The sequence below is a fragment of the Peromyscus leucopus genome, chromosome 23 (genome assembly GCF_004664715.2).
Source record: "Peromyscus leucopus breed LL Stock chromosome 23, UCI_PerLeu_2.1, whole genome shotgun sequence".
NCBI classification, from domain to species: Eukaryota; Metazoa; Chordata; class Mammalia; order Rodentia; family Cricetidae; genus Peromyscus; species Peromyscus leucopus.
In genome coordinates, this window is record NC_051082.1 from 35,904,632 (window position 1) to 35,927,773 (window position 23,142).

General features: G+C 48.9%; 1 protein-coding gene and 1 long non-coding RNA gene across 4 annotated transcripts in view; both read left to right on the top strand.

Annotated features, from left to right (window-relative positions):
* The window catches only part of Arhgef18 (Rho/Rac guanine nucleotide exchange factor 18), a 102,075-nt gene that overhangs the window by 30,263 nt on the left and 48,670 nt on the right, over nt 1-23,142 (top strand). Inside the window, exon 1 of one of the 2 annotated variants that reach the window (XM_028857341.2) lies at nt 5,226-5,327. The exons of the other annotated variant lie outside the window; for it this stretch is intronic. The gene's annotated coding sequence lies outside the window, so the exon portion shown is untranslated. Of the gene's footprint in view, nt 1-5,225; nt 5,328-23,142 lie in introns of those variants that run through there. 2 annotated transcript variants of the gene reach the window in all.
* On the top strand, nt 1,489-19,786 carry LOC119086531. Of its 2 annotated transcripts, none has more exons than XR_005089841.1 (4): nt 1,489-1,855; nt 8,782-8,786; nt 17,046-17,048; nt 19,774-19,786. It is a non-coding gene; the product is annotated as an uncharacterized LOC119086531 (long non-coding RNA). The 2 variants fall into 2 exon arrangements; XR_005089840.1 differs by lacking the exon at nt 19,774-19,786 and adding an exon at nt 18,352-18,364.

A 23,142-nucleotide genomic window follows, 5' to 3' on the forward strand; every position in this document is an offset into this window, starting at 1 on the left:
GTTACACAGAGAAACCCTGTCCCGGGGGGAGTGGGGGGGGGAATCCGCAGGACCTAGACTCAGGCAGGGTATTTATCTGATGTGGCGACAGAATACCTGGTACTTAGTTGCTAAAATCTCAGAATTATTTTGTTGTAGTTCTGAGGCTCGACTGACCAAGGTCAAGGTATCTACAGGGTGTCAGGTTCCTCCCAGCTTCTGCTAGCTCTGCAGCTTGTGACGGCATCATCCTGCAATGTTCTCATTGGGGTCCCAAACGCTCTTTCCTTTTTCTTTCTGTGGTATGTGTGTTTGTTCACGTGTGTACCTACCTATAGGTGTTCATGTATGCTATGCACACCAAAGGGCAGTCTTGGCAGGCCTTCCCCATGTGCCCTCCCATCTTGTTTCATGTGTGATGTGTGCACAGGTTCATCCATGGACATGTATGCACATGCGTGCACACACATGCAGGGGCTGGAGATTAATTCTAGCTATTTCCCTCTATCACTTTTTTTTTGAGACAAGGTCTTCACAGAACCTGGAGCTTGATGATTCAGCTGCTGCCTGCAAGCCCCAGGGACCCTCCTATCTCTGCCCCTCAGGCGTGGCTCATTCATTCATTCATTCACTCACTCATTCATTCACTATTTTACGTGGGTTCTGGAGGATCAAATTCAGTGCCTGGTGCTTGCAAGGAACGTGTTTTTACTGACCGTATCATCATGCCAGCCTCCAAGCTCCCTTCCTCTAAGGCCCCCATCATCATGTTGGAGTCAGGACTCAACCTTGTCCATTATGAAGCTCATGTGAGTCAGGATAAGCACATGTGCAAGAGCTTGCACTTTATTTGCTTTTATTTTCTGTGTGAATCTGTGTGTGAGTACAGAGGTCAGTTCTCGTCTCTCACATGTGGGTTCCAGGGATAGAATTCAGGTCATCAGTCTTGGCGGCAAGATCCTTTGCTGAGCCATGGTCTTATTCTGCAATAAGGGAAGGGGTGGGTCTATAATATGAATTGAGAGGAGACAGTTCAACCCATAGCATGGAGTTTCCTCCCTCTGGGGGCTGTCCAAACCTGCTGGGCTGGGCTGGGCTGGGCTGGGCTGGCATGAGTCTGTGCTTAGCAAACAGTCCTAGGTTCTGGGAATCCCCAGGGAGAGAGGACTCTGATTGTCACTGGGATTTAGAACATTGCCCCTTTGAAATCAAGCCAAATTTTGAAGAGAATTAAAGAGTAGGTAGTATGGTAGTTGCCTTTTAGAAAACATGTGTGTGGTTTTGGAGATGTGGATCTGCTGGTAGAGCATTCCTAGCATGTACAAAACCCTGGACTCCACCTTCAGCATGGGAGGTGCATGTCTGTGATCCCAAAACTCAGGAGGTGGAGGCAGGAGGATCAGAAGCTCAACACTGAAGTAGGTTAGATAGTGAATTCAAGGGCAACCTGAATACATGAGAGTCTATGGTGTGTGTGTGTGCGTGCGCGCCGCGTGTGTGCGTGCGCGCGCGTGTGTGTGTGTGTGTGTGTGTGTGTGTGTGTGTGTGTGTGTGTATGCAGTTTGTATAGAGTATTTAAAATCAAGACTCAGGCAAGTTTAAGGTTCAAGTGCATGACATCAGCACTATTGGCCTTTGAAAGGGCCAAGTAATTCTCTTAGAGCTGGGCGCGGTGGTGTATGCCTGTAGTCCCAGCTACTCGGGAGGCTGAGACAGGAGGATCGCTTGAGTCCAGGAGTTCTGGGCTGTAGTGCGTTATGCCGATCAGGTGTCTGCACTAAGTTCAGCATCAATATGGTGACCTCCCGGGAGCGGGGGACCCTCAGGTTGCCTAAGGAGGGATGAACCGGCCCAGGTCGGAAACGGAGCAGGTCAAGTAATACTCTTAGAACAATGATCCCGACCAACTAGGCACTAGTAGCACCTGCCTAATGTTTTGAGAAAATGTCTCCAAACATTGTCAAATGTCTGGAGTTGGTGCTGGGCAGAGTAGCCCCAGGTTACCTGAGACTACTAGGAGGCCCTAGGTGTGCATAGACTTTGAAGGAAGAACAACAGACCTAGAGCCTCCCAGACACCGATGGCAGGCTTTTCTTCATCATCTGCCCCCTCCTTCTTTTCAAAGTGTTGTTCTGCTAGTTACAGGACTATGGATGTTCTGCCTGTGGCTACTACTGTTTATTGTAATGGTTACTGGACCCAGGAGACACAACACACTAGCCAGTATTCTACCACTGAACTATGCCCCCCAGCTCCCCACTGGGGGATTCTAAGCAAGTGCCCTACCACTGAGATACACCTCCAGCCTGCTTTTTACTTTTTGAAACAGAATCTCTTAGTTATCCAGGCTGCCTTTGAACTCTCTCAGCAGCCCAGGAAGACCTTGAACTTGCTGTCTTCCTATTTGAGTAGGTGTGACATCATGGTTTCTTTTTTTTCTCTCCTCTCTTTCTTTTCTCCCCCACCCCATAACCTCCCCATCTCCCTTTCTCTCTCCCTGCCCTCCTTTCCTCTTCCTTCCTTCCTTCCTTCCTTCCTTCCTTCCTTCCTTCCTTCCCTTCCTCCCTCCTCCCTCCTCCCTCCCTCCCTCCCTCTCTCTCTCTCTCTCTCTCTCTCTCTCTCTTCCTTTCAGAAAGGGTCTCACATAGCCCAGACTGCTCTCAAGTTCTAGTCCTTCTGGGATTACCATCATGTATCATCACAATCAGTTTATGAGGCGCTGGGTGTGGAACCCAGGGCTTCATGCATGTTAGACAGGCACTCTACAGACTGAGCCCTATCTTTACCCTCCCTTTCTGTCTGTATTGCCTGCTGCTGCATTTAGGTAACAATGGTAGAAGTGAGTCATTTACAGCAAGTTCTACAAAGCCAGACTATTTTCTGGACGGCTTTTTAGAGAAATACACTGGCTCACCCCTGAGCCAGATGACCCAGCAGTGAGCAAAGTAGACTGCTGGGGTGGCCTACCAGAGCTGGCTGATCAATAAACCCCAACAAATATGTCCTTGGCAAACAACAGTTCCCGAAGCCTCTAATTCCTTGAATGGAAGGTTGTGATCCCGAAGATTTTGTGCAGATAACGGCAAGGGGCAGCCTTGCTGAGTACTTCCACTGTCTCAAACACCTAACTCCTTCAAGGGCATCCTCATCTACCTTTACATCTCTTTTGTAGATGAAGAGACTGAGGCTGAAAGAAAGATTCCACGTTTGTTTGTTTTGTTGGGGGTGGGCACACTTGCCAGCGCCCACATGTGAGAGGTGGAGGACTTCTTCCTGGAGTCAGTTCTCTCCTTGTATCTTGTGGGTCTTGAGGATCAAACTCAGATTGTCAGACTTGGCAGCAGGCGCCTTAACTCTCGGAGCCATCCTGCTGCCCCAAGACTTTTGGTTTTGTTGTTATTTTGGAGGCATCATCTCAGGTAAGCCAGGCTGCCCTCAAACTGACTCGGTAACCAAGGATGGCGATGAACTTCTGATTCTCCTGCCCCACCCAGAAATGGAATCGCGCGTGTGCCGCCGCTGCTGCGCGAATGGTTTTAAATAGTGCTGAGGGAGGAACTCAAGGCTTCGTGCACACGAGACACTCTAACAACTACATCCCAGCCTTCCCAAGAATTTAAATATTTCTCTGTCTTACTCTTTTTTTTCCTTCTTTTTTCAAAACAGGGTTTCTCTGTGTAGCTTTGGAGCCTGTCCTGGATCTCACTCTGTAGCCCAGGCTGACCTCGAACTCACAGAGATCTGCCTCCCGAGTGCTGGGATTAAAGCGTGCGCCACCGCCGCCCCGCCTCTCTTAGTTTTTTGTTGTTCCTTGAGAAAGGATTTTTTGTTTGTTTGTTTGTTTTACACTGCTTTTGAAAAATAGGACCTTACAATATCATGGAGGCTGGTTGCAAACTCCTGGTCTCATATGATTCTCCTGCTTCAGCCATTTAAATTGCTGGGATTACATGCATGTGCCCCTTTGTCTAGCTGGACGTTATTTGGGGCTGGAGAGATGGCTAAGTGCTCAAAAGCACTGGCTGCTCTTGCAGAGGACCCATGATGGTTCCCAGCACCACATAGTGGTTCATAACCACTGATGATTCCAATTCCAAGGGATCAAACACCTTCTGGCCTCCTTAGGCATCTGGGAGACACATGGTGCACGTGCATACACTGAGAAAAACACACACAAGAAATAAAAATTAATATTAAAAAAAAGTTCTTGCCTAAGTCAGGATTCAGTTCTTGCCTAACTCAGAACTAAAGCCATTGTTTCATCCCCTTGTTTAATTTTTCTACTTTATTTTTTATTTACTTTTATTACTAATTTTTAATTATATGTGTAGCCAAGTCTGTCCTGGGATTCTCTATATAACTTTGAGCTCCTGATATTCCTGCCCCCACCTCCTGAGTGCTAGGATGATAAATATATGTCACTATGCTCAATTTGTGCAGTGCAGGGGATAGCTTCCTATAATCGATGCAAGCACTCTCCTGACTGAACTCCATCCTCAGCCAGCCAAGGTCTACCCCTTCTAACTCCAGCCCTGACACCCCCTCCTAGTTTGGGGTTGGAAGGCACTTGTATGTACATGGCGTATGTGTGGTAGAGGTCAAAGGACCACTCTGTGATGACCGTTCTCGCCTTCCAAGATGGAAGTGGTTCCCTGTATCCAGTCAGGTCATCGGGCTGCTGGCCAGCCGGTTTTCCTGCTGCCCCACCCCAGTGGGGTCTTTGATATGCTTTTCAGTGTTCAGCAGCTTGTTTGCAGGCATCTTATGCTTCCTAGGTGTGTGTGTGTGTGTGTGTGTGTGTGTGTGTGTGTGTGTGTGTGTGAGAGAGAGAGAGAGAGAGAGAGAGAGAGAGAGAGAGAGAGAGAGAGAGAGAGAGTTTATTAAAGAAGAAAAGGGTATGCCTAAGCAAGGGACAGGACTGTGAGACTTAAAAGCTGGCAGTAGGTGATACTCTGAGAAACCTGTTGTGCTTTTCACACCCTGTCTACTAGCTTTGGGGATTTTTGTTGTAACTGTTTTCTTTCTGTTCTCTTTTTCCGTTTTTCTGTGTGTTTGTGCGTGTGGTGTGTACGAGCGTGTGTACCTGTACACATGCATGTTGAGGTCTGAGGTTGATAAAAGGATAGACCCGGCTAAGTGCAAAGTCCCCAAGTCCCAGGTACCAGGAGGAGCAACCTCTTGACAGGGCCCTGCCCTCTTCCGGGCCCCGCCCCCTGGGGACGGCCTACGCACGCGCAGCTTGATCTCGCACGGCACACCGCTTCCGGCTCCTGGGAGGCCGGGCGGAGGCTGCGGAGCGACCCAGGAGCCAGCAGGGCAAAGAGCGGCCTGTGGGGGACCCTGCGGAGGTGAGGGGGCCGGGGCGATTTCCGCGGCGCAGGAGCCGGGGATGGGGACCCTTTGGAAACGTTTGGTAGACAACATACTCCCAAAGCGGCCTCAGGGCCGTTCGCGTCTCCCATGCAGGTGACCTCTTCATACAAGGGGTTTCCAAGTAGAGAATGTGGGGTGCAGTGGTGCAGACCATACCCAGCCACCCTGTCTCAGTGCCGTGGACGCTGCAGCCACCTTTCCTGGAAAGGAAAGGGAAAAGCCACTCAACTAAATGCAGCTCTTTGCTCCTAGCCTGGGGATACCAGGGCCAGGGTCAAGGGTGGAGTGTCCCCCACAGCAATTCCTTGCACCACTTTAGGCCCTCCAGGAATCTCGACACCTTTGCCCGCCAGCGTTTGGGTGCAAACCGGGCGTGTTTTGTTGCTTGCTTTCTAAATTCCTTCCGGGCTGAGAACTCAGCAGGTGCGCTGCAACTTTGATTGCTCGCAGCCAAATTGAGAGATTTGTTGTTGCTGTCCTCTCCTTATCTTCTTTTTTAATTGCCTGTAGCTTGGTAGAAGAAACGGCTGGCCAGGAGGGGGAAAGTTCCTCCAAGTTTATCACTGAAGCAGCACGTCTCTCTCCGTCTTTGCTCAGTTCTGGGGCGTTGGGATCCGCGTCTGTGGCGTTCAACGGCCTTTTTATTTCTTGTTGAGCGTGTGCACACAGCTTGGTGAGCAAGAGCAATTTGAAGACGAAGGGGTTGTGTGTTTTGTTTTGTTTTTTGCAGGTGTCTGGATGAATGATTAGCCTTTGAACTGTAAGGAAAAGACGTCTCTGTCACGTCAGACCTGGGGTCTGGTCCCAATTCTGTCATGGGCCATGTAACATCACCAAGCTTCAGTCTTCTCGTTAAAATGAGAATATGGACTAGATGTGGGTTCAGGGGGAGTAATATGTAAGGGATGTATTGGAATGTCTGGCATATGGTCCATGCTCAGTGTTACATAACCTGTGCATATGAACCTGCTTCCAGACCCCGGAGGATCGTTGTGTGCGCATGATGTGTGTGAGTGCGGGTGCCAGAGGACAACTTCGGAGTAGATTCTCTTTCCACTTCTCTGTAAGCTCTGGGATTCGAACTCAGGTCACCAGGCTTGTGCTGCAAATACTTTTGTCCGCTGAGCCATCTCACACCCCAAGCCTAGATTGTTGGTGGTGTGAGTCCAGGAGAGTTGGGTGTCTTGGTGGTTTGGATTGGATCAGGAGTTTGTCCTGTTTGTCCCTGTTTGTTACTTCTGTTGGTCCCCAAGCCCCTCTCTGGGGCAGGGGCAGGACGTCTAAAGAAATGATTCGTCTTGTAAGGAGTTTTGTTTTATATCATTTATTTACTTGTATGGTGTTGCGGCTTGAACCCAGTTCCTTGCATACTGGGAAAACTCTACTACTAAGCCACCTCCCCAGCCCCTTATTTCCATTATTATTATTATTTCCTGGAGGTCGGGCCTTGAACCCCTACTTCTCAAGGGCTGGGCACCCAGGTTGTTTCTAGTTTAGTGTCACAGGTTAGAGAGATTCAGAGGGTCTGTGGTTTAAGGTCACTGGTGAATGGCTCCGGACTTGCTCCATTGCCGTGGCCCCTCGGCGGTTTCTTGCAGAGCTGGGTGTAATTTGCATTCTTGTCACACGGTAGCAATTTGGCCACTTGCACAGGCTCACCCACCCCAGGCACCCTGGCTGTGGCCAGCAGCTGGGCCTCCCTCCCTGTGTTTATCTACCACGAGTTTAACATAGTTCTGATCTCCTATCACGGTCTCCTTCATTTCTCCCATCCTGGGTCATGTTTCCATTTCTTCCAACCCCATCTGTGACTTTTCAGCAATTTTCACCTCCAGCTGCCTTAAATTATTTAGAGCCCCAAATCCTGTCTAAAACCGAGCCCACTTTGTTTGTTACTTGTTAAGTAAACACTTTCCCTGCTGAAAGGGACCTAGAGCCGCCTGGTTACCTTGTGACAAACCCTCTCACCAGGTGCAAGACTTTCCAGGGGTGGCTGTGGAGGGACTGGGAGGAATTTATTTTCAGGGGAGGAAAGCAGTTAGAAGAAAACAATGTCCTCCTCCCCGCGAGCTTGGTGCGTCAGCCCCTGCAGCTGTCTCTCCCGCACTCGGTCGCTTTCTCATTCAAATCAAGTTGTGAGTAAACTGAACTCAGCCGGCTTCTCTGCCTTTGTGAGTAAATAGAGTCATCCCTTCCATTAAGTGTGAAATGTAGTTAGGCTCAACAGGAATGTGGTTCATTTGGTGAGTGCTTGTTCTGAGCACAAAGCTGGACTTCCATTCCCAGCACTGTGGAAGCCAGGGTGTGGTGGTTCGTACAAGCCTGTAACCCCAGCACTCGAAACCTGGAGGCAAGATGACCCGGAGTTCAAGGGCTTCCTTCGCTCCACAGTGAGTTTGAGGCCATCCTGGGCTACATGAGACTCAGTCTAGAAAAACAAAGTATTAAAAGCAGATACACTGATTTGTATCATATCTCGGCAGATACACTGATTTGTATCATATCTGGGGGGGGGGCGCAGTTCTAAAGGTTCTGACAGAACATGTTTAAGAAACAGTATGTGGTTACATTTTCACTATGTCAGTGTGGTTAGGATCAAATGTCAACTGGGTGCTTGCAGTGGTGGGTAGGGTGGTTGATGGGTCACTGTGCCCCTTTGTTACGTGGTCCAGGAAGTGCTAACTGAAGTTTGGGAGAGACGGGGACTTGTGAGCGTGGCCCTGTGAGCGTGGCCCTGTTCCGCAGTGGTTGCCTGACAAGTATATGCTGCAGGTTCCATCCTTCTAGCCAAAAGAGAGAGGAGATAAGGGCGGATGGGAGGATGGAGGGATTGAGACCCTCTGTACTTCCAGTAGGAATGTAGAATGCTGTAGTTGCTTTGGAAAAACTGATTCTGACAGTCTTGAGACTAAACCTAGAATTAAGGGTCTAAGCCAGAGAAAGGAATACAGAGCTCTATAAAAATGTAGAGCAAGGCTACAGGAGGGGCTAGGTGGGTACGGGTGCTTGTTGTGTAAGCATGAAAACCTGGGTGAAGATGTTTATGCACTTGCATTTAAAAACCGCAACGAATAGAAGCCAAGAGTTCTGTTTGTGCGTGCCTTCAATCCCAGCACTCGGGGGACAGGATGGGGTCTCTTCGAGGCCAGCTGGTTCTTCAAGGTGAACACCAAGACCTCCAAGAGCTACATAGTGAGACCCCCGTATCAAACAAAAAACGAGGTAACACCTCTAACCCCAGTGCTGTGCGTGGGGGTGGAGATAAGAGCTGGGCTTGCTGGCTGGCTCCCAATGCAGCCCCAGGTTCAGTGAGAGACTCTGACTCCAGAGCAGGACACCCAGCCTCCTCCTCGAGCCCTCCACGAAGGTCCCTGCATACACACGCAGGAGCATACACCACACAAAAATGCTTTGGGGATTTCTGGTGAGAACTCGTCCCGAGAAACCATCAGAAGTTGGAAATGCATTTAAAGCTGGGCTCATTCCTCACAAATACCGCATGTTTTACCAAATGTGTAGATCCTTGTTTCTAATTGCTATATATCTATATCTATATATAGATATATAGATATAGATATATAGATAGATATATATTTCCAGGTGGGAAACCAGAAAGGGGCCTGTGAAACGGGGAGGCAATAGAACACGTAAGATAGTGAAAGTGGAAGGAGGAATATTGAGGGTAGGAGGGTGCATTGGAGAAGGTGGAGTGGAGAGCTACCAGAATTAAGTGTGAAAATGTCATAAAGAAACCTGTTACTTTGTGAGCTAAGCTTTTAACTGTGTGTAGTATGTGTGTGTGTGGAGGGGTGTGTACGTTTCTGTATATAGTGTGTGGGCATGTGTAGAGGGTCAGTGGATGACAATGTGGGGAAATCGGTTCTCTCCTTCTACCATGGTGGTCCTGGGGATTGAACTCAGGTTGCCAGGTTTGGCAGCAGATGCCTTTGCCCTCTGAGCCATCTCCCCAGCCCTATGAGATAATTATAAAGAAAGGAAGAAAGGGAGGGAGGGAGGAGGAAGGAAGGAAGGAAGGAAGGAAGGAAGGAAGGAAGGAAGGAAGGAAGGAAGGAGAAAACCTGCTGTGGTGGCACAGGTGTACCATTCCAACTACTTGAGAAGCTGAAACAGGAGGATCATGAATCCAAGGTTTTCCTAGGCTACAGGGTGAGTTTGAGGTCACCTTAGGCAACCTGCTGAGACACTGTCTCGAAGTAAAAACAGTTTTGCTGTGGTTGTAGACCAGTGGTATAGTGCCTGCCTTATGGTCATGAGAACCTAGAAGTCTAGTGCCACCCAAAGAAAAAAAATACATTGTAATACAGTCTAGCAAGCAGCATAGTATAGTTTCTTTTCTAAAGTTTTATTCATTTAGTGGAGGGGGGGTGCACATGTCTGCCACTGAGGTGGAGGTCAGAGGACAACTGGGTGGAGTCAGTTGTCTCCTTCTGTCCTGAAGATCAAAGTAAGGTCATCAGGTTTGTGCAGCAGCACCTGGATCTACCAAGCCATCTCACCGGCCCTGAAGTACAGTTTCTATTGGAAGGATACATACTGCTTTTGTACAGTCATAAAGCTGAGAAATCCTAAGACAAACCGTTGCAAGCCAGGGTCCATCTGTGCACAGACATCCCTAGGATAGTTCGTAAAAGCCCAGTAAAGGAAATAAACCCAGATGCCCATGCTAATCTGAGGGATAAATAACATATATAGCCCATCTCTATGATGAAATGTTAATTCAGCAATGAAAAGAAAGCTCTGATTCGTAAGTGAACTTGAAGTGTCCAGAGTGGGCATTTCCCACAGACACAGTGGAATTGTGGTTGCCCATGGCTGGGGAGTGGCAGCTAAGTTAGCTTCTGGGTGTCTTTTTGGTGAACTGATGGTGATTGGGGCAGCAAGGTGGCTCACTGGATAAAGGCACTGTCGCCAAGTCTAGTAACCTGCGTTTGAGTCCCAGGGCTCTGGAGGGAGGAAAGAGTCAGCTCTTGAGTGTTGTCTTCCACATGTGGACTGTGGCACATGCGCACACAAATATGTCAATGTGTTTAAAACTGATGGCAGTTAGTGAATTCAAGACTGAATGTACTGGGAGGAAAGGAACTGGAAACAGTGCTGTGTGTGTGTGTGTGTGTGTGTGTGTGTGTGTGTGTGTGTGTGTGTGTGTAGAGATCAGGCGATAGCCTCGGGTGTCAGTCCTCACCTTGTTTGAGGGGTCCCTCTTTTGCTGTGGCATTCACAGAGCTAGTTGACTTGTGAGCTACCCGGGATTATAGATGTACATTGCTGGGTTTGGCTTTACCTGAGGATCTGAACTCAGATCTTCATGCTCGTACATCCTGCACTTTGCCCTCGGATCCATCTCCCCTGCCTTGCTGTGGGTTTCGACACCAGTCTGGAGCTTACCAAGTAGGCTAGTTTGGCTGGCCAGTGTACCCCAAGGAACCCCCAGTCTTAGCCTCCCTAGTGCCAGGATTACACACATGTGCCACCACATCCAGATTTTTTGTGTGAATTCTGGTGTCAAACTCAAGTTCTCAGGCCTGCTGGGCAAACACTTTACCCACTGGGCCAGCTCCCGTGGGATGAACTATTAAAAACAGTTTTCATTTACATGTATTTATTTGTTTTGTGCGCACACGCACTGCGCTGGTGTGTGAGTGGAAGTCAAGAGACAGCCTGCAGGAAGTTCTTTTCGTCCTCCATGTGAGTTCCAGGGATCAAACTTGGCAGCAAATGCCTTTACCCATTGAGACACCTTGCTGGCCCTGGGACAGAATTTTAAGGAAGAATTTGAAACTGAATAAGCCATAAGGTAAAGGAATAACAATTTGGAGAGCTGTAAAGAAACACAGATGAGTAGACATCTTGGCATGGGACTGTCCCCTCTCTCTGGAGACTGAAGCTGAAAAATGCTGAGTTCAGGGTCAGCCTGGGCTAAATAGTGAATCCCTGTACACTGGGAGCAAAGTCAGTTATAGACTTAGATAGTGCCCCACAGGAGAAAGTTGCAAAGCCTGTCCATTGTGGCAAGGGTTAAGGCAGAGATGTGAGGTACTACCCACATGGTATAGCCCTGGTGGGACAGATGCTTACCGGACATGGCCAACAAGTTCCAGGGATCTACCTGTCCCAGCGCTGGAGATTCGAAGTCAGGTCCTCATGCTTCCCAGCTGAACCATCTCTCCACTCTGAACCCCCCCGGCTTCTAACCCCTGCCAGTTACTGCACGGTGAGGTTTTCACCGTGTACAGTGCTGTCCCAGCATTTTGAAGTTCAGGTGGTAGAGTTAGACTCACTTAATCCAGAGAAGGAGGAGATGATGAAGGTGCCAGACTCTCTAGAACAAATCTGAACCTGGGCTCTGCAGATAATCTATAAAGAGTAGACAGGGTGAGGGCCACTAGGTGGCTCAGCAGGTAAAGGTGCTTGCTGCTAAGCCTGATGATGTGGAGCGTGTATTCCCCCCACCACCACACACACACATAAAATAAATGTAAAAGGATACATAAGTGAGGTCACTGTCGTGACACATGTATATAACCTCAGCATGTGGGAAGTAGAAGCAGAAGGATCAGGAGTTCAAGATATCTTCAACTTCATTATGGTTCAAGGGCTATCCCATGCTACATGAGAACCTGCCTCAAATAAATGAATAATAAATAAATGAATGAATAAATAAGTAAGTAAACAAATAAATGTTTCAGTCTGTCAAGGGCCATCCCATGCTCCATGAGAACCTGCCTCAAATTAATGAATGAATGAATGAATGAATGAATGAATGAACTAACAAATGTTCAGTCTGCCAGATACTGTCCCTGCTGTTTATAGTTCTCCTAGCTATCACCTTCCAGGGGCTGGTTAACAACTGAGTGGTTAGAGTTTAATCATCAGATCCAGAACCCACATAAATGCAGGATTGGCAGCATGCCTGTGACTCTGGCCTCAGAAGGCAGAGTTGGGGATCCCTAGAGCAAGAGCCCTGGGTTTGACTGAGACTCTGCCGTCATGAGTAATGTGGAGGAGTGATTATAACCCCAGGCCTCCAAGTGCTTGCTCACAGGGGGACACACTCGCACACATATGTGTACCCACATGTATAGAAAACATACATATACACACGTACCCACCCATACACACATGAAAATGGGAGCCGAAAACAACCAAATATCAGCATTATCAAATTGATCACTTGAGCCAGGATTTGCAACCCCACTTGGGTAACACAAGACACTATCTCTTTAGAGACAAAGGGTGGGGGAAGAAGATATCCCTCCCACCAACCACCTCGTCATAGCCAGCTCGCAGCCTGACCTTGATACACACACAGGGTATGTTAAAATATATTCAAGCTCACGCCATTGTAGCTTTAAAGAATGCTAATGAAGGCCTTTGCAAGGTTCTGGAATTTTCCGACCATAGGAACTGGCTGCTGACTTACATCTAAAGTTTTTTATTGCATTTTTATTGATTTTGTATGGGGAGCTTGTGTGCAGGTCACATGACGACTTGTAAGAGTCGGTTCTCTCCTTCCACCTTCTGGGCCTCGGGATCAAACTCAAGGGGCCAGGCTTGCAGCCAGCGTCTTTACTCACTGAGCCATCTGCTTCCCCGCTGCTGACTTACGTGAATATTTTATAGCTGGCTTTTAAAAAAAAAAAAATAATATTTGGGACTAAAGAGATAGCTCAGCGGTCAAGAGTGCAGGTCACAACTGTAACTCCACTTCCAGGGCATCTGGCATCCTCACACAGACATGCAGGCAAAATATCAATGTACATAAAATAAAAATAAAGTTTTAAAAAAATTAATATTTAGTTTTATTTTATGCGTATGAGTGTTTTACTTGCATGTGTGCCTCTGCACATTGGTGCCCTGTGCCTGTGGAGGTCAGAAGAGGGCATTGGCTACCCTGGAACTGGAGTTATAGACAGTTGTGAGCCTCCATTTGGATGCTGGTAGTTGAACCCAAGACTTCTCTGCAAGAGCAGCCAGTGCTCTTAGCTTCTGAGCCATTATAGCTGGCCTCCTTAGGCTTATAGGGATGTGAAGATGCTCAGAGACCAAAGTACCTGCTTCCTTTTGGAAGTTTAGCACTCTGAAACTTGGTGATGGTTCCCCATAGTTAATCCACTCTGCACTTCATTCTAATCCCTCCTGCTGTCAGGCATAATAATGGGTGTTCTCTCACCTCGTGGTGATCCCTGCCTGGGACATTTTTTTGATGGTGGAAAGTTGGCCCTCCCTCCAGAACAAGCTAATTAGATACAGTAGAGGGACCAGCAAACTGCTTTCTGCTAAAACCCAGGTAGTACGCACATGATCAAGGCAGCCAAGAATGTGGACGGGAGAGGCTCTTGAAGTCTCACCCCTAGCTGAGAAGTTAGTGTCAACTGGTGGCTGCCAGGAGAAGGAGAGTTGGTTTTCTTCAGGGATGTAGTCCCTGAGGGGTCCAGTCACCCAGGTACATGCTGGCAACAGTAAGTGTACTCCATGGGTCTTTAAAAAAGAGAGAGAGATAATAGGAAGTTGGGAGGGGAAAGTGGTAGTGGGGATTGAAGAGCTGGAATAGAGGAAGAGGGAGATGAGGTGGAACTGATCAAACCATAATTAGGAAAAAGAGCCAGGCAGTAAAGGTTTTAGGCTGAGGGCACAGCGTCCATTGCAGCTGCTCCAAAGCAGCTGCAGATTAGATGCGACTGAGTGGATGTGGCCACATTCCAATAAAAAGATTATTTACAAATTCAAGTGTCTGATCCATGGATCATAGTTTGTCAGCACTCATAAGGGTGAGTGGGGGAGAGTGTGTGTGCGCGCGCGCGCATACACTTGAGAGAAAGTGCACGCTGGTACTCACACCCATACACACAAACATGCAACCTAGAGTTCCATGTCCAGTGTCCTTCTCAGCCACTATCCACTTCTGTTGAGTTCTGGTCTTTCACTGGAACTCACTGGTGTGGCTAGACTAGCTGACCAGCAAGACCTCACTCAGGATCTCTGCCTATCTCCACCTCCCCAAAGCTGTGCACACTTACCGGTGCACACTTCTACAACATGGCTTTCTATATGGGTGCCTGGCATCCAGACTGTGGTCCCCAAGCTTGTACCACCCCAGCCATCTCTCTGGCCCATAGAATTGGCCTTTCTACAGTTCTGCCTCTAGGCTGTGTGGCTTTGTAAACGTGGTAAAGCCTCAGATTAGGAGGAGGGCAACTGGAACCTAGGGTCTCAGGAGCTGAGTGATGGTGGGTCCGCCTTTCTTCCAGGGATTTTTTTTTTTTTTCTGCTGTGGTGCATGTTATCTGGGGGTGGGTTACAAAGAGTTCAGGTACTACCAGGTTATTTATGGGAGGGGGATGTGGAGGTCAAAGGACAACTTGGGGGAGTTAGTTCTCTGCTTCTACCATGTCAGTCCTGGAGATCCAACTCAGTTTGTCGGGCATGGCGGCAAGCCGGCTTCCCTGCTGAGCCATCTTGCTGACCAGACTAAAGACAGTTGTTCTGTTCCTTCCTTTGGAAAGATTGACTTATGTTGGGCAAGTTCAGACCAGAGCTTCCCTCCCATGGCACCTTTCCGGGGTTCCCCTGCCCTGACTCCGTTTGATGTATCTTTTTCCAGAAATGGAATGAGTCAAAGGACTCACTTCTAAAGTCATCAAAGAGAACTGGTCCCCCAGGGGGAGGGGCATCTTGTGTGCACAGTTTCTGCTCTGCTCCCGCTGAGGACAGAATGCTTTTCTATTTGCTGAAAGAAAAAAAAAACCCTCTGACCTCTTCAAGTGTCTGATTCCCTCTGCCCTCCTCCTGGCCACCTCTGCTGACACGTGTTCTTTATTTCACTCATGAAGCTTGGCCATGTCTCTCTGTTTTGTTCTAAGATTTGTTTTTACGTGTGACTGTTTGCCTAAGCATATGTATGTGCGCCATATGCGTGTAGTAGCAATGGAGGCCGGAGGAGGGGATCAGGTTCCTGGAACTGGAACTGGAGTTACAGGCGGTTGTGAACCACACAATGTGGGTGCTGGGAACCGAACCCGGGTCCTCTGCAATGGCAGCCAGTGCTCTAACCGCTGAGCCAGCTCTCCAAACCCTCCCCTTTTGTTTGTAGGGCCAGAGGGGGTTTTGGAAGCTTTGCTGTGTGGTCACTGTCGCTGAACCTGTCTTCTCAGAACCAACAACCGTCATGAAAGCTATTTCCAGACACTGACGGGTTTTATTTTACCGCACTTATTTATTGAGTGAGTGGCAATCAGATGATAACTTGCAAGGGTCACTTCTCTCCTTCCACCACGTGGGTCCCGAGGCTAGAACTCAGGTCATTGGGCTTGGAGGCAGCACCTTTCCCCACCCATTGGGTCTTCCTGCCACCCAGTTTTGATTTTGAGCAACCAGTTGACATAACCTTTTAAAAGATTGATGTCCAGTACAGCATAAAGCAGAAACCAGGCATGCTAATGTCCACCTGTCATCCCCGCTCTCTGCAGGTAGAGGCAGGAGGATCAAAAGTTTCAAGGTCATCCTCGGTTACATAGTGAGTTTAAGGCCAGCCTGGGCTATGTAAGGCTCTGTCTCAGAAAGCAGACAGAAAAGATTCCCAGAAGGGGCCTAGAACTTGTCTAACGTGTGCAAAGCCTTTGGTTCCATCCTCAGCAGCACGTGAGCTGGGTGTGGTAGTACACCTGTAATCCTAGTACCTGAGAGGTGGAAACAGGAGCATCAGAAGTTCAGAGTCATCTAGGCTACATAGAGAGTTCAGGACCAGCGTGGGCTACATGAGTCCTGTGTACTGGTGTTTGTATGCATGTGTGCGCAAGTGCATCCATCCAGGTGTGTACCTGGGGGCCTGGAGAGGACATCGGGCGCCTGTCCTGTCCCTGACCACTTTGTTTCTTGAAACAGGATCTTGCACTGGAGCTAAAGCTGGATAAGCAGCTCCCAAACTTCAGAAATCCCCCTGCCTCTGACCCTCTCCACCCTAACACACACTGCCACACCTGGCTTTGTACATGGATGTTGGATGCAGGAAATTCAAACTCAGGTCTTCGTGCTTGCACACCAAGTGTGTTAGCCCCTGAGCCATCTCTCCAGCCCAAATGTGCAGTTTAAAGGGCAAGCTGGGACCACTGAGATGGCCTGACAGATAAAAACACTCACCCTCAAGTCTGAAAGTCTAACCCAGTACTGTTCTTCAGACCCACATAGTAGAAGGAAAGAACACAGACAGACAGACAGACAGACAGACAGACAGACACACACACACACACACACACACACACACACACACACACACAACCATGTTTTTGTTGTTTTAAAGGCTGGAGCCCACACTTGGGAGACTCACGAGTTCAAGTCTCTCCTGGGCTACATAGCAAAGTCCTGTTTAAAAACAATGTGTAATAATAAAAATAATTACATGTATTTATGGGGGGCAGTGTCACAGTGTGCATCTGGAGTTCAGAGGCAGCTTGCAAGAGTTGGTTCTCTCCTTCTACCACATGGGTTACTGGGGATTGAACTCAGGCTTGGCAGCAAGTGCCTTTGCCTACAGGGCCATCTTGGTGTTCTGATGACGGTGATGGCCATGGCAGGAAAGGCAGGCTACAGGCTTGAGCCTCAGAATCCTTATTGAAAAGCCCTGTCACCTCAGCCTCCTACCCGCTGTGGAACATGGAGTCCACCAGCCATGGAAGCCGGTTGGAGCGCATGCATGTGGAAATCTGCTTGGCTCCCATACTGGGTTCTTGGGGGACGTTACGAGGCGGGCACAGGGCTGCTGAGATTATTCTGAGCTGACTGGCCTCTAGCCAGGCCTGTAACAGGGTGGATGAAACGTCTTCAAACTGCTTATTAGTGAACTGTTATCAGCCTGAGAGGAGGCCGCCCCAGGCCAGACTTGTGCAGGGGCGGGCTAAACCTTTGAGAGACTTGAGGGAAGCAAACCTTATCAAAGCTAGAGGCTGCAGACCGCTGGCGGGCTGATGTGAAAAGCTCCCAGCCGTTTACAGAGTTGCCTGAGGCCAGCAAGCTGGGCCTGGGTGTAAAGGAGCCCTTGGAGCCCCGCACTGAGTCTAAGTGGGGTCTTCCCAACCCCAGCGATGGTCTGAGAGCCGAAGAGGCTGTGGTGGGCTGCCCCGGGGGAAGCTGTGGAGCGGTATCCCCGCCTTCCAGGAGAATTCTTATGCCCTCACTGAGATAATCAAAGGCGGTGGGACAGGAACTGGGCACTACCCCAGTGAGGGGCTGGGGGTGTGGTTTGGGTAGAACCTACATAGAATCCCCCAATGTGGAGCTAGGGGCGTGGCTGGGGTGGAGAGCAGGTGGGCCTCACATGTGGCTCAGGGTGTGGAGAACCTGCCTCGCACGCATGAGGTCCTGGGTTCCATCCTCGTGTTTGCCTGCTTTTCACGAACACCATCCTTGAGAGTTGTCAGTGTGCGGCTGACCCCTGCATTGTCTCAGGCACTGTCAGGGCTTCTAGATGTGGGTGTCCTGGGCTTTCCTGAAGGCAGGAACTCATCACCTTTCCGCTCCTGTCCCCGACTCTCCTTTCATTCTCCATGTCCTGCTCAGTGACCCAGATCGAATCCCTCCATCGTCTGCACCCCCACCCCATGTTTCACAGGGCACAGAGCCCCGCTCGCCTGCTGTTCCACCCTGTGGCTTTCTTAAAGGCCTTGTCATCTGGAATGCAGATGACCAGACTGGTTTCCTGCTTCGTCCCTGTAATTACTGGCCTGCCTGTCACATTCCCTCTGTGAAATGCAGGTTCCATCATGCCTCTCCCTCTGTTCACATTCTGGTGCAGGAAGTAAAAGCACAAAAGAATGAACCCCGTGATGTCTGTGATGTCCCAGCACATGCCACCCACTCCCAGCTCACCTCCACTCCATACACCTTCCTCCATTCCATTGTCTCACCTCCTGCCTTTCCCATTGTCCTCTTCTGGAATGTGGTTCCCCTCTCCTAACAACCTCTTACTCATACTGCAAAACCCAGTGCTGATAACCCTCTGACATCTTTCCTAGGTGAAAGGACCTGGGCTGTGCTATCATTCTTTGGTAACCAGGGCTCCTCTGGGCTATGTGATCCAGTGTCATTCTCCTGTCATACTGTTATTCCTCAGAGAGATTTTAACTCTGGGCAGATTTACAGATGGACCTTACTTGGGGGGATGGTACTTGGGTATCATAGGTATGGTAGCCTGGGCCTGCAAAACTGAGCCCCAGTTCCTGCCTAGATGCCTTGAGGTCCTGTGGATTGTATGGAGCCCATCCACCTGGTCTCATCTGCACCCTGCAAAGTGCCAAGGGCCACTTCAGGGGTTAATTGCTTAGGCAGTAGGCTTGGGGACCAGAGAGTCCGCAGAGGAGGACCGTTGCTGCATCTCCAGACGCTGGTCTCCTCATTTGGTCTTGGGTAGTAAGACTCCAGTTAGCTGAGCAGGCTTGGGAGGGTACGGCAAGTCATTGGCTAGGATCATGAAGTTCGTACAAGCCCTGGAAAATGTAGACAGCCCATTTTGCTTGCCTCCAAAGCCTGTGTTGGGGCTTGAGATAGTAACTCAGTGGGTGAAGGTGTTTACTGCCAAGCCCGATGATGACCTGAGTTCAATCCTCAGAACCCACATAGTAAGGGAGCATCAACTCAGCCTGACTTGCACGTGCATACCTGTTGTTTTTTAAAAATGATATGCAGCGTTGGTTACCGTGCAGAAAGCTCATGAGGCATGAGCCACAGCAAAACCCAGCATCAGAGCTTTATTGGTGGGGGTGGGGAACAAAAGAACCAGGTCTGGGGAAGAAGCGCGTGCAGAGAGAGAGAGTGGAGGAGGAGAGAACAGAGGAGAGAGGGGGGAGTTTGTGTCTGGCTTCTTAAAGGATTCCTGTGAACACGCACTGGTGGGCTTATGGAGCTACACCACGCATGCGCAGATCGTGTGACCACACCATGCACGCACAACAATCTCCAGCGCACACTGATGACTTAAGATGCAAGACCCCTTACCAGAGGCTAAACTGTGCATGTGTGGCCATGCAGCTGGAGTGGGGGCAGAATCTCAACAATTCCTACTGTGTATGTGCATGCACAAACTGAAAATATACAAGTAAATACAGTGATAAAGGAGCTTTGTTTGTTTACTTGTTTGTTTGGGACCATATCTCTCTATATAGCCCTGGCTGTCCTAGAGCTCTCTGATGTAGACCAGGTTGGCCTCAAACTCAACAGAAATTCACCTGCCTCTGCCTCCCCAGTATTGACGGTGTGTGCCACCATGTGCAGCCTAAAGTAATCTTTGTTTGTTTGTGTGTTTGTTTGTTGAGACCGAGTTTCTCTGTGTAGCCCTGGCCATCCTGGAACTTGCTTTGTAGACCAGGCTGGCCTTGAACTTTAGAGATCCACCTGCCTCTGCCTCCTGAGTGCTGGGACTAAAGGTGTGCACTGCCACCACCGTGCTTTGAAGTAGTTTTCTAAGTTTACGTTTCTGGAGAAACTCCCATGTACCTAAATCCACCTCCCTAAACGTAGGCAAAGAAATTGATTCTGCTCTTTTATTGGTGCTGAGGATGAACCCAGGGCTTCAGCACAGTTAGGCAAGCACTCTGCCAACTGAGCCGGATCTCCAGCCCTGAGGACAGTTATATTGGCTAATTAACCTAATGCCAAGTATTTGAGACCAGAAGTGCTTCAGGTTTTAGATGAGTTCCTCCAATTTTGGGATGTTTGCATATGCAAATGAGCTGTCTTGAACTAAGACACAAATATAAACACAGAATTCATTCACATTGCATCTCTACCTCATACGCACGGCTTGAAGATAATTATTATTTTGGAGGATTATGTATATGGAGGAACTTGCAGGGCAGTTCTCTGCTCTACCTCCTTGGGTCAGGCTGTCAGGCTTGATTGCCAGCAAAAGTCTTTGCACACTTAGCCATCTTGCAGGGCCATTCAAAGGTCATTTTGGACAGTCGTTTTTTTCTTGTGTTTGTACACACCTGTGTTGAGTGTGACCCATCAGGACAGGCCAGGTGTGAAACTGTCCACTTGCCACATCGTGGTAGTTTTGAATTTTAGGGCAGTTTGTGTTTCAGATTTGGAGGTTAGGGGTGTCTGGTCTGTAGAGCCCAGTAGAAGCAAGCCAAGTGTGAGAGCACACACCTGTGACTGCAGTACTGGGGAGGCTGAGGCAGGAGGATTACCTCAAGTTTGAGGCCAGCCAGGTAAATACAGTAAAGGAAAAATCAATGGTGAGCCTGGTGATGTAGGCGCGCCTTTCCAGCATCTAAGAGATGGAGGCCGGGGGTTCAGAAGTTCAAGGTCACAGACCACACCTGAGATCCCAGTACTTGGAGGATGGCGGCAGGAGGGTAAGGCGTCTTCCACTACAGAGGAAGTTGGAGGGCAGCTTGGGCTACATGGGGGGTGGGGGGGAGAGGAGGGAGAGAGGAAGGAGGGAGGAAAAACTTAGAAGCCATCTTCCAGCCTTATTTATATTTTTTTTCTTTCACTTTGCTGTTACTTAAAATTTATAGAGTTTAAAGGGATTGTGTGGAGTTCTCCCTGCTCTCCCTACTATCAACTTTTTTTTAAATTTTAGAGTTTGTTTTTAATTCTGTGTCTATGGGTGTCTTACACACAGATGTATATCTGTGCACCACTTTTGTGCCTGGTGCCTGTAAAAGTCCAAAGGCAGCATCAGATCTCTTGGAACTGGAGTTACAGATAGAGGTGACCTGCATGTGGTTGCTTGGGAACTGAACCTGGGTCCTCAGGAGAAGCAGCCAGTGCTTTTAACTGCTGAGCCATGTCTCCAACTCCCAACCTTAATTTTTTTCAACATTTATTTATTTAATGTGTGTGCCACGACATGCCTTCGAGTTCAAAGGACAACTTGCAAAAGTCAGTTCTCTCCTTCTCCATGTGGGTTCCAGGGATCAAACTCGGGTCACAAGGCTTTGTGGCAAGCCCCCTTATCTGCTGAGACATCTTGCTGGCCCTCTACCTTATTTCTTTGAGATAGAATCTCTCACTAAACATGCAGCTAACTAATTAGCTAGAATGGCCAGCCAGAGGGCTTCAAGGATCCACTCCCTCTGCCTCACCAGTGCTGAGTGTTGCTGGACTCAGCTTTTTTGTCACATAGTTTTGTTTTGAAACTGGGTTTCCTGTAGCTGAAAGTTTTCCCATGGCCTGCCCAGTCTGCAGCTGCTCAGACCCAAGTAAACACACAGAGGCTTATATTAATTAAAACTGCTTGGCGATTAGCTCAGGCTCACAACTGACTAGCTCTTACACTTAAACTCAGCCCATTTCTGTTAATCTATATGTCTCCATGTGTTCCGTGGCTTTACCTATGTGCCATTACATGCTGCTCCCTGGATGGTGGGCTGGCGTCTCCTCACTCAGCCTTCCTCTTCCCAGAATTCTCCTTGTCTGCTTATCCCGCCTAAACTTCCTGCCTGGCTACTGGCCAATCAGCGTTTTATTAAACCAGTGTACAAAAGCATTATCCCACAGCAGTTTCCCTGTGTAGCTCTGGCTGTCTTAGAACTAACTCTGTAGACTAGGCTGGCCTTGAACTCAGAGATCTGCCTGCCTCTGCTTCCTGAGTTGCTGGGATTAAAAGTGTGCCACCACACCCAGCTTGCTGGGCCCAGCTTTTATGTGGACCCTGGGGATCCACATCAAGTCATGCTTGCACAGCCAGACTCATCAAACCATTTCTCCAGCCACTGTTTAAACTTATTTTATTTTGTGCTCCCAACAGAGAAGTGTGGGCTGGGTGGTAGAATTCATACCCAGCCTGTGCAGGGCCCAGGCTTCAACCCCTGATACTGCAAATGACAAAGAAAAAAAAAAAAAAAAAAACAAGTCAGGGAACTTGGGTTTCCGAGAGTTGGGGTGGCACTCTTCAGGACCCTTGGTGGTATTTCCTAAGGACCATTTCTTACCAAACCAGAGTCTTTGCAGGTGGGGAGCTTGTTTACATTCCCAGCGCTGCGGCACCAACAACACTGGACAGCCAGCTGGATTCTGCCCAAGAATGTTCCAATTTTTTTTTTTTTTCAATTCCTTCTCGGCTGAGTCACCTGTAGCCATTTGCCTTAGTTATTTCTTATCTTTATGAAGCAAGAGTACAGCTGTGGGTAGTAGACCTTAAGAGACCGGCAGGGTGTGGTGGCACATACCTGTCCTCTCAGGGCTAGAGAGATTGAGGCAAGAGAATCCAGGGCTCCAGGGAAGCCTAGGCTACACAACAATACAGAACAAAAATAGGGCTGGTGAGATGGCTCAGGGTAAAGGCACCAGCCGTTAAACCTAACGACCTGAGTTTGATCCCTGGAACCAGCCTGGTGGAAAGAACCAAGTCCCTCGAGTTGTGCCGACTTCCACCTGCATCTGGGCACACACTAAATAAACAAGCTGAGCGAGGTGGCAGAGCACACCTTTAGTCCGCGCACTCAGGAGGCAGAGACAGGCAGATCTCTGGGTTTGAGGTCAGCCTGGTCTACGTAGCTAGGAGGCTGTCTCTGACTGGACGGATGAATGAAGAAACCACACGTGCTGTACGGTGAGCGTTTGCTGTTGATTGGATCTTGAATGCCCGTACAGTCCATGTGTTGACCTTGTCCCCAGCCTTTGGTGCTGCTGGGAAGGAGTGGAATTCTTGAGGGAAAGAACAGATGAAGAGGAGGAAGTTAGGTCACTGTGGCTTGCTACTGAAAAAGCTATTTATTGGGGCCTAGACCCTTCCTTCTCTCTGCTAACTAGCGGAGGTAAGAGGCC